Below are 9,791 nucleotides of genomic sequence, written 5' to 3'. Positions count from 1 at the left end.
TGGGTCTGGAGGTATTGAGAGAGCAGGAGATGGAGGGAGGAAGGGAGGGAGAGAGGAGAGAGGAGAGAGGAGAGAGGAGAGAAAAGGAACAAAACAGAAACTTTTGGAGCAACAGAGTAGGCGGGGAGTACAGTGCAATAATCAGCAAGAGACTAGGAATGACAGAGGAAAGAATAGGACCAAACCCACTCAATTAAATTGGTCAAAACAGGAACATTGTACATCTGGCTCGAAATCATGAAGAAAATTATCTCAACAGGAAGTGAATAATATGAAGAAATGCCATAGATAGAAGGAAAGCAGTGTGGAAATCTACTAAAAAACTATTAGGCAACAACAAATTAAATCCCTTCTAGACAATTTCCTGGACAAAATGTGTCACTGTAATAGTGAAGGTGAAAACTAGTCAGTTGGAAACCTACAGTATATTTGACCTCTCAGCTTCCCTATCAAATCTAAACATTTCCAGCAGACAACCTAAGAAAATGAAGAACAATGACAAATGGTTTGATTAAAAATGCAAAAACCGAAGAAAGAACCCATTCAAGCAAAAACATAGAGACCCAGAAAACCTGAGCCTATGGTGAATCACTAAAACAATACAGAAATACAGTCCGGAAGAAGTAGTAACAGCACGTCAGAAATCAGCTCATTGTAATTGAAGAATCCACAGAATCGAACCACTTCTTGGAACATTGGAAAACTCTGAACAAACAACAACACGAAGTTATCTATCCAAAACGGAGATGTATGGATAAACCACTTCTCCAATCTTTTTGTCTCTATAACAAAGAATAAAGAGTAAAAACATATACATGATCAAATACAAATCTTAGAATCAACTATTAAAGACAACCAGAACTCACTGGATTCTCCAATTACCTTGAATGAGCTACAGGACAAAATACAAACCCTTCAACCCAAAAAGGCCTGTGGGGTTGATGGAGTCCTAAATTAAATGATAAAATATACAGACCACAAATTCCAACTGGCTATACTTAAAGTCTTTAACATCATACTCAGCTCTGGCATATTCCCCAATAAGTAGAACCAAGGACTGATCACCCCAATCCACAAAAGTGGAGAAACCTCAGGGAAATCCTCTACAGTATTATTAACAGCAGACTCTTCAGTGAAAACAATGTACTGAGCAAATGTCAAATTGGCTTTTTACCAAATTACTGTATGACCGACTACATATTCACTCTGCACCCCCTCATTGACAAACAAACAAAGCAAAACAAAGGCAAAGTCTTCTCATGCTTTGTTGATTTCAAAAAAGCTTTCGACTTAATTTGGCATGAGGGACTGCTATACAAAGTGATGGAAAGTGGTGTTGTGGGGGAAACATACAACGTTATAAAATCCATGTTACCAAACAACAAGTGTGCGTTACAAATTTGCTAAAAACACACACATTTCTTTACACAGGGCCGGGGGGTGAGACAGGGATGCAGCTTAAGCCCCACCCTCTTCAACATATATATCATATATACTAGAACAGTCTGCAGCACCTGGCCTCACCCTGTTAGAATCTGAAGTCAAATGTCCACTGTTTGCTGATGATCTGGTGCTTCTGTCCCCAACCAAGGAGGGCCTACAGCAGCAGCTATATCTTCTGCACAGATTCTGTCAGACTGGGCCCTGATAGTTAATCTCAGTAAGACAAAAATAATGGTTTTCCAAAAAAAGGTTCAGTTGCCAGGACCACGAATACAAATTCCATCTAGACACCGTAATCTTAGAGCACACAAAAAATGATACATACCTCGGCCTAAACATCAGCACCACAGGTAACTTCCACAAAGCTGTGAACAATCTGAGAGACAAGGCAAGAAGGGCCTTCTATGCCATCAAAAGGAACATAAAATTCAACATACCAATTAGGATCTGGCTACAAATTCTTGAACCCATTGCCCTTAATGGTTGTTAGGTCTGGGGTCTGCTCACCAACCAAGAATTCACAAAATGGGACAAACACCAAATTGAGACTCTGCATGCAGAATTATCCAGAAACATCCTCTGTGTACAATGTAAAATACCAAATAATGCATGCAGAGCAGAATTAGGCCGATACCCGCAAATGATCAACATCCAGAAAAGAGCTGCTAAATTCTACAACCACCTAGAAGGAAGCGATTCCCAAACCTTCCATAAGAAAGCCATTACCTACAGAGAAATTAACCTGGAGAAGAGCCCCCTAAGCAAGCTGTTCCTGGGGCTCTGTTCACAAACACAAACAGACCCCGCAGAACCCCAGGACAGCAACACAATTAGACCTAACCAAATCATGAGAAAACAAAAAGATAATTACTTGACACATTGGAAGGAATTCACAAAGAATCAGAGCAAACTAGAAGGCTATTTTGCCCTCTTAACAGAGAGTACACAGTGGCAGGATACCTGACCACTGTGACTGACCTAAAATCAAGGACATCTTTGACTATGTACAGACTCAGTGAGCATAGCCTTGCTATTGAGATGGGCTGCCGAAGGCAGATCTGGCTCTCAAAAGAAGACAGGCTATGTGCACACTGCCCTCAAAAAAACTGCGCTGCACTTCCTAACCTCCTGCCAAATGTATGACCATAACAGAGACACATATTTCCCTCAGATTACACAGACCCACAAAGAATTAGAAAACAAATCCAATTTTGATAAACTCCCATAACTATTGGGTGAAATACCAGTGTGCAATCACAGCAGCAAGATTTGTGACCTGTTGCCAGAAGAAAAGGGCAACCAGTGAAGAACAAACACAATTTAAAATACAACCTACATATATATTAATTTATTTTCCCTTTTGTATTATAACTATTTGAACATCATTACAACACTGTATATAGAAATAATATGACATTTGAAATGTCTTTATTCTTTTGGAACTTTGTGAGTGTAATGTTAACTGTTCATTTTTTATTGTTTATTTAACTTTTCTTTATTATCTATTTCATTTGTTTTGGCAATGTAAACATATGTTTCCCATGCCAGTAAAGCCCCTTAAATTGAAATTGAATTGAGAAGGGAGAGAGAGAGAGCAGAGACAGAGAGAGAGAGAGAGGGCGTGGGGGGACCCAGGGGGGCAGTTAGCACCTATAGAGTAAGAGAGAAAGAATGTTACTCTCTGCTAGTCATCCTTTAGCTGCCTGAGAGAAAGAGAGACGACAGGAGAGGAGAGGAGCTCTACGCAAAACCTGGTATGAACGGTTACCACTCTTTTCCCTCTCTTTCTCCTCTCTTTCTCTTCTCTTCTTCCCCTCTCATTTTCATTTATTATTTTACTTATCTTTCTTGTTTCACTCATGTGTTTGTCATCTGGGTTCTCTCCTACTCTCCCTCACATTTTGAAGGGACTTGTGGAATGAGGCGTTTCTTGCATGTTGTTTCCAGATGTAGTGATGATGTAAGCTGTGTTACAGTTGTTATAGGGATGACGTTGTTGCTGTAAGTTGTTGTAGTACTGTTTGTATTAGTGAATGCATGTGGTGTTAGTGATGGTAGTGAGTGTTTTTGGTGGGAGAGGAGTTGGTATAAGTTACAAGGGTATCGTTTTTGTCTGTGTTGCAGCTTGTTCAATACGTGTGTTACATTGATGAGTGGGAAGGGATGTTTGCGTGCTGGTGTGTGTGTGTGTGTGTGTGTGTGTGTGTGTGTGTGTGTGTGTGTGTGTGTGTGTGTGTGTGTGTGTGTGTGTGTGTGTGTGTGTGTGTGTGTGTGTGTGTGTGTGTGTGTGTGTGTGTGTGTGTGTGTGTGTGTGTGTGTGTGTGTGTGTGTGTGTGTGTGTGTGTGTGAATGACTTGAGGTTGAGAGAGGCTTTACTATTCCAGTCTGGTTTTGAGTTTCATAGTCTCGCTGGACTGAGGAGGCTACACTGGGTATTTATCATTCCGTGTTTGTGTACGTGCCTGCATGTGTGTGTTTTTGCATTTGTGCGTGTGTATGTAGCTTTGTTAGGATGGATTTTTGTCCATCTGGATATCATATTGGGTTCAAAACCACTATTATGGAAAAAACACATGAATTTCATAGGAATGTGATCTTGCATGATCTCATGTGACCACGTGTGATTTTATGCAAAGTTCATGTGATAGCATGCGACAACATGTGAGCACACGTGAAAACATGATCTCATGTGAAATAAATGTGACAACATTGGGATTCAAAATGTCAACACAAGATAACATGATCTGCTACACCACCAGAATACATTCCTGCACTTTGCTGAAAGCTGCCTTGATTCAAGTCAATAATGGTCCAATTATCACCACTAACGTTACATCAACATAAAACTAGCAGTACTCAAGGGTACTTGACATAGTATACATGACTGCTTCGAGGATTTGAACTTGCAACCTCTTGAGTTCATCAATGTTTCTGCAGTGCCACCAGGTTCATACTTATTGAGAATGGTGTGAGTGCAGACCACAATTAGAGGTGTTTTCTGGTAGAGGCGTTTCTTGATATGAAGTTACACCCATTGATGCTTGCCATTGGTCCGTGGCAGGTTCATTCGCGTCTGGAACAACAGTTGTTGACAACTGTTGCATTGTAGCTAAGCCTAACCCTAATCCTTTTCCTAAACTTAACCTCAGTCTACTATCCTGCCATGCTAATTCACCAAACCTGCAGCTACTCTTCCTGGGGTCCAGCAAAACTAAGGCAGTTATATACAATTAAAAACACTACATTACATTTCACAACAGATTTCACAACACATTAAGTGTGTGCCCTCCCTTATTTGACCTAGATAGTTTGTGTGTATGCATTGGTATGTAGGCTACGTGTGCCTTTTTAAAAATGTATGTAGTTCTGTCCTTGAGCTGTTTTTGTCTAATGATGTTCTGTATTATGTCAATCTGTATTATGTTTCATGTTTTGTGTGGACCACAGGAAGAGTAGCTGCTGCTTTTGCAACAGCTAATGGGGAACCTAATAAACTACCAAATTCCAAATACACTCAGGCTACTACTCTACTCCCACATATCTACAACACAACATTCATGTGTATGTGTTTGTATAGTGCATATGTTATCATGTGTGTGTCTTTACTTGTGTGTGTGTGTGTCTCATCACAGTCCCCGCTGTTCCATAAGGTGTATTTTTAAGTCAGATTTCACTGATTGCATGATGGTGCAATGCTTCTGCTGGTATAATGGTGCATTGATCAGGTATACAGTTTAAAGATGTTATTTTGGGGGTTTTGCCCAAAGTCAACCTTTAATGCACTGCAGACCACAAGGTTGCAAGTTCAAATCCCGAGAGCAATAACGTGTTTTTTCCGTAAGGGTGATGCCAGCAATCTGAATTTCCTGCTACACCACCAGGTCTGTGACCATGACAGAGATCGGCTATGGATTCATTGGCAAGAACGCATTTCTGCACTGCTAACAGTTGCCCAGAATCAAGTCAATAACTGTGCAATTACACTAACGAAAAAGTAACAGTGCTCAGGGACACAAACCTGGGCAACTGTTAGCAGTGCAGAAATGTATTCTTGCCAATGAATCCATAGCCGATCTCTGTCATGGTCACAGACCTGGTGGTGTAGCAGGAAATTCAGATTGCTGGCATCACCCTTACAGAAAAAAATATTCTATCACGTGACATTTCACATGTGAAAACATGGTCATGTGAATTTCATGTGTTTTTTCCGTAAAGGTGAGAACCATGTTAGGATGTTTGTAAGAGTTTCTCAAGACATTTGTTTTACCAGTCATCAGGACATCACATGATGGTCCAATATGGTTTTAAACCATCCCAAACCCTTGTAATAAATTACTGTAATGAAATGGTAGTTTTAAAGTCAGTGGTACGCTGTTCAGCCTAAGTATGACCACCTGGGATTTGAAAGTGCAAATTTTTTTTTGCTGTGCCACAAAGTATGTAGCATTCCCATACACATTCATTTCATTACCTATAATACATCTCTGCACTTAGCAAAAGACTGCCATCTTCATTGCTTTTTGAGTTATCAATCATTGTGACTATTCTCTCATTATTGATTTCATTTACTTATTTGAGCAATTTGAGGGTTTTCTGCATAGTTCAATGTTACTCCTGAATCACTATGATAAATGTAATAGTTTTTCATGAGTTGACTTTTAACAAAGCTGAGATTAACATTGCACTCCAAAGTGTAAGAAAGAGTACAGGTGAAATCAGTTATTAACACAGGCGTGGGGGCGTAGAAGAAAGATCAGAATGCCATGAACCAAGAGGTTGTGAGTTTAAATCCCTGGTGACAACATGTTGAATAATAATTACTGAAAAAAGAAACATACACAATGTAGTCATGTATGTGAAAGTGTGTCAAATATGTAAGTTGAAAACATTGTATGTTAAAAGCACTGTGTGTATCATAACGACACATTTTTGTTTTCACATGGTGCAGTGTTCCAGAACCACATGTTTCCACATGTGAAATGTTAAGTGAAGTGTTCCAAACCACATGTTTTCCCATTAATTCACATTTGAAATTTCATGTGAAATCATGTGATTTTCCACATGTGAAATCATGTGATTTTCCACATGTGAAATCATGTGGTTTTTCTATAAGGGCACCCACACAATGTTTCAGGTTAGTGTGTCATACTGGTAGCAATATGAATCTATAATATGTTTATTTTATTGCTCTGCGGGTTCAGCAGTCCGGCTGCTGAGACTGTTTTATGAATGAGACAAGAAGTGAGTCCTAAATGGCACCATATTCCCAATATAGTACGCAATATAGTGCCCCATATGGCTCTGGTCAAAAGTAAGGCTTTGTACACGGAATAGGGTGTCATTTGGGATGCACACACTGTTTCATTTATGAAAAGTCTGGATGGAAGGAGAACCCAGATGTTCTAGATCATTAGCTAAGATGTTTTTATGATACCTAATATCAACATCTAGTGCAATTTTGTGGCACAAACTTTATGGTTACGGTAGCTATATACTGTGTGTGTTATGCATGCGTTGTCACAGTAAGAGTATGTTATTATTGCTCTTCAAGATGAAAATGTCTGTCTAAACAGCTTCCATCAGATAGAGGAATTTGTGTGTTATCTAATATCAACATCTGGTGCAATTATTGGAGTTTTTTAGAACAGAGTGGATAGTCCGCTGGAACCACTCTCTAGTTCATTCTACAATCCTTTTTGTCTTTCCTGGTTTACTCTGATATTAGAGGTCACTTTGTGTGTGGTGTGCATGTGTGTGTGTGAGAGAGAGAGAGCTTGCCATCTGTGTCCTGTCACAGCAGGGCCGGCTCCAGAACAAATCAGTTGGAGGGGCCTTTGATTTCCATAGGTGGGCAGGTTTTTTCACGGGACCTTCAATTTTGTAATGGGTGTAAGAGTAAAAAACATAGGAAGCTTGTGAGTTTCAAGTCTGGGTAAGCTTACGATTTATCCTACCATTTATACCGATCTGCGTGCCAGTTATAATTGTTTTTAAATGCGCATTTTCATGGAACAGTTTCCTTTCAATAATAAATCATTGTCAGATGGTTAATCATACAAATCTGAAGTAAAATGATAAAAATCTTAAAGTTAAAATTCAACTATGGCAAGAGGACCAGCCTCTGCCATATGGACACATTGGTAAACTGTGATAGCCTTTAGGCCAATTTAGACGTAGGCCTATAACTTCCATCGTCAACTAAGTAAAATACATAGGTCTAAAGCCAACAAATATAACAGTAGAAAACATTGCGGTTCTCTCTACTCTGCCTGTCTGCCTCCCTTTCTATCTGTCTTGACTTGATCTATTGCTAGTCAAGTGCAACATTGTATCAAATCATCACTGGGTCCGGCCCGAAGCTGTAGCTAGTGAACTTACAACGTTGTATCAACTAGCCTATTCTGGGCCCTCAGAGTTTCCTGCTCTAGTGATGTTTCTACTCGATATATCATCCGACCATGATATTTGGTTCTTCCACACCAAAGCGTTGGTGATTATCGAGGCTTATCGAGGCTATCGTTGGATAGATTTTTTAAGTACTGAGGAACTATTATTCGCAATGGAAGTTAAAAAACAGACTTTGTTGAGTTGTGTGAGAGAAACAAAAAATAACTGAGAAGCTCAGCTTATTTGTTGTGTAAGTGGTTAAAAAAATCAGACAGATGGGCACTTTCATACAGTTGAAGTCGGAAGTTTACATACACCTTAAACTCAGTTTTTCCACAATTCCTGATATTTACTCCTAGTAAAAATGCCCTGTCTTAGGTCAGTTAGAATCACCACTTTATTTTAAGAATGTGAAATGTCAGAACAATAGTGGAGAGAATTATTTATTTCAGCTTTTATTTCTTTCATCACATTCCCAGTGGGTCAAAAGTTTACATACACTCAATTAGTATTTGGTAGCATTGCCTTTAAATTGTTTAACTTGGGTCAAACGTTTTGGGTAGCCTTCCACAAGCTCAAAAAAGTTCTGGGACACTGTAAAGTTAATGGAGAATAAGAGCACCTCCTCCCAGCTGCCCACTGCACTGAGGCTAGGAAACACTGTCACCACCGATAAGTCCAATATAATTGAGAATTTCAAGAAGCATTTTCCCACGACTGGCCCTGCTTTCCACCTGGCTAACAGCTACCCCGGTCAACTGCCCGGCACCCCCCACAGCAACTCGCCCAAGCCTCCCTCATTTCTCCTTCACCCAAATCCAGATAATTGATGTTCTGAAAGAGCTGCAAAATCTGGACCCCTACAAATCAGCCGGGCTAGACAATCTGGACCCTCTCTTTCTAAAATGACCTCAACCTCTCTTTCGTATTATCTGAGATTCCCAAAGATTGGAAAGCTGCCGCGATCATCCCCTTCTTCAAAGGGGGAGACACTCTAGACCCAAACTGCTACAGACCTATATCTATCCCACCCTGCCTTTCTAAGGTCTTCGAAAGCCAAGTTAACAAACAGATTACCGACCATTTCAAATCCCACCGTACCTTCTCCACTATGCAATCTAGTTTCAGAGCTGGTCATGAGTGCACCTCAGCCACGCTCAAGGTCCTAAACAATATCATAACCGCCATCGATAAGAGACATTACTGTGCAGCCTTATTCATCGACCTGGCCAAGGCTTTCGACTCTGTCAATCACAACATTCTTTAAAAAAAAAAAACATTTTACCCCCTTTTCTCCCCAACTTTCATGGTATCCAATCGCTAGTAATTACTATCTTGTCTCATCGCTACAACTCCCGTACGGGCTCGGGAGAGACGAAGGTCGAAAGCCATGCGTCCTCCGAAGCACAACCCAACCAAGCCGCACTGCTTCTTAACACAGCGCGCCTGCAACCCGGAAGCCAGCCGCACCAATGTGTCGGAGGAAACACCGTGCACCTGGCCCCCTCGGTTAGCGCGCACTGCGCCCGGCCCGCCACAGGAGTCGCTGGAGCGCGATGAGACATGGATATCCCTACCGGCCAAACCCTCCCTAACCCGGACGACACTATGCCAATTGTGCGTCGCCCCACGGACCTCCCGATCGCGGCCGGCTGCGACAGAGCCTGGGCGCGAACCCAGAGACTCTGGTGGCGCAGCTAGCGCTGCGATGCAGTGCCCTAGACCACTACGCCACCCGGGAGGCCCTAATCACAACATTCTTATCGGCAGACTAAACAGCCTTGGTTTCTCAAATGACTGCCAACTACTTCTCTGATAGAGTTCAGTGTGTCAAATCGGAGAGCCTGTTGTCTGGACCTCTGGCAGTCTCTATGGAGGTGCCACAGGGTTCAATTCTCGGGCCGACTCTTCTCTGTATACATCAATGATGTCGCTCTTGCTACTGGTGTTTCTCTGATCCA

At 41.2% G+C, this 9,791-nt stretch overlaps 1 protein-coding gene across 1 annotated transcript in view; it reads left to right on the top strand.

The window, feature by feature from the left end:
• The first annotated feature begins 3,142 nt into the window (after positions 1 to 3,142).
• LOC139578683 (tensin-3-like) overlaps positions 3,143 to 9,791 on the top strand; it is a 70,238-nt gene continuing 63,589 nt past the window's right edge. Inside the window, exon 1 of the mRNA XM_071406616.1 lies at positions 3,143 to 3,197. The gene's annotated coding sequence lies outside the window, so the exon portion shown is untranslated. The remainder of the gene's footprint in view (positions 3,198 to 9,791) is intronic.

The sequence above is a fragment of the Salvelinus alpinus genome, chromosome 6 (genome assembly GCF_045679555.1).
Source record: "Salvelinus alpinus chromosome 6, SLU_Salpinus.1, whole genome shotgun sequence".
Taxonomy (NCBI): Eukaryota; Metazoa; Chordata; class Actinopteri; order Salmoniformes; family Salmonidae; genus Salvelinus; species Salvelinus alpinus.
The sequence above is the reverse complement of the archived record's forward strand: the minus strand, read 5'-3'. Positions and strand labels throughout refer to the sequence as shown.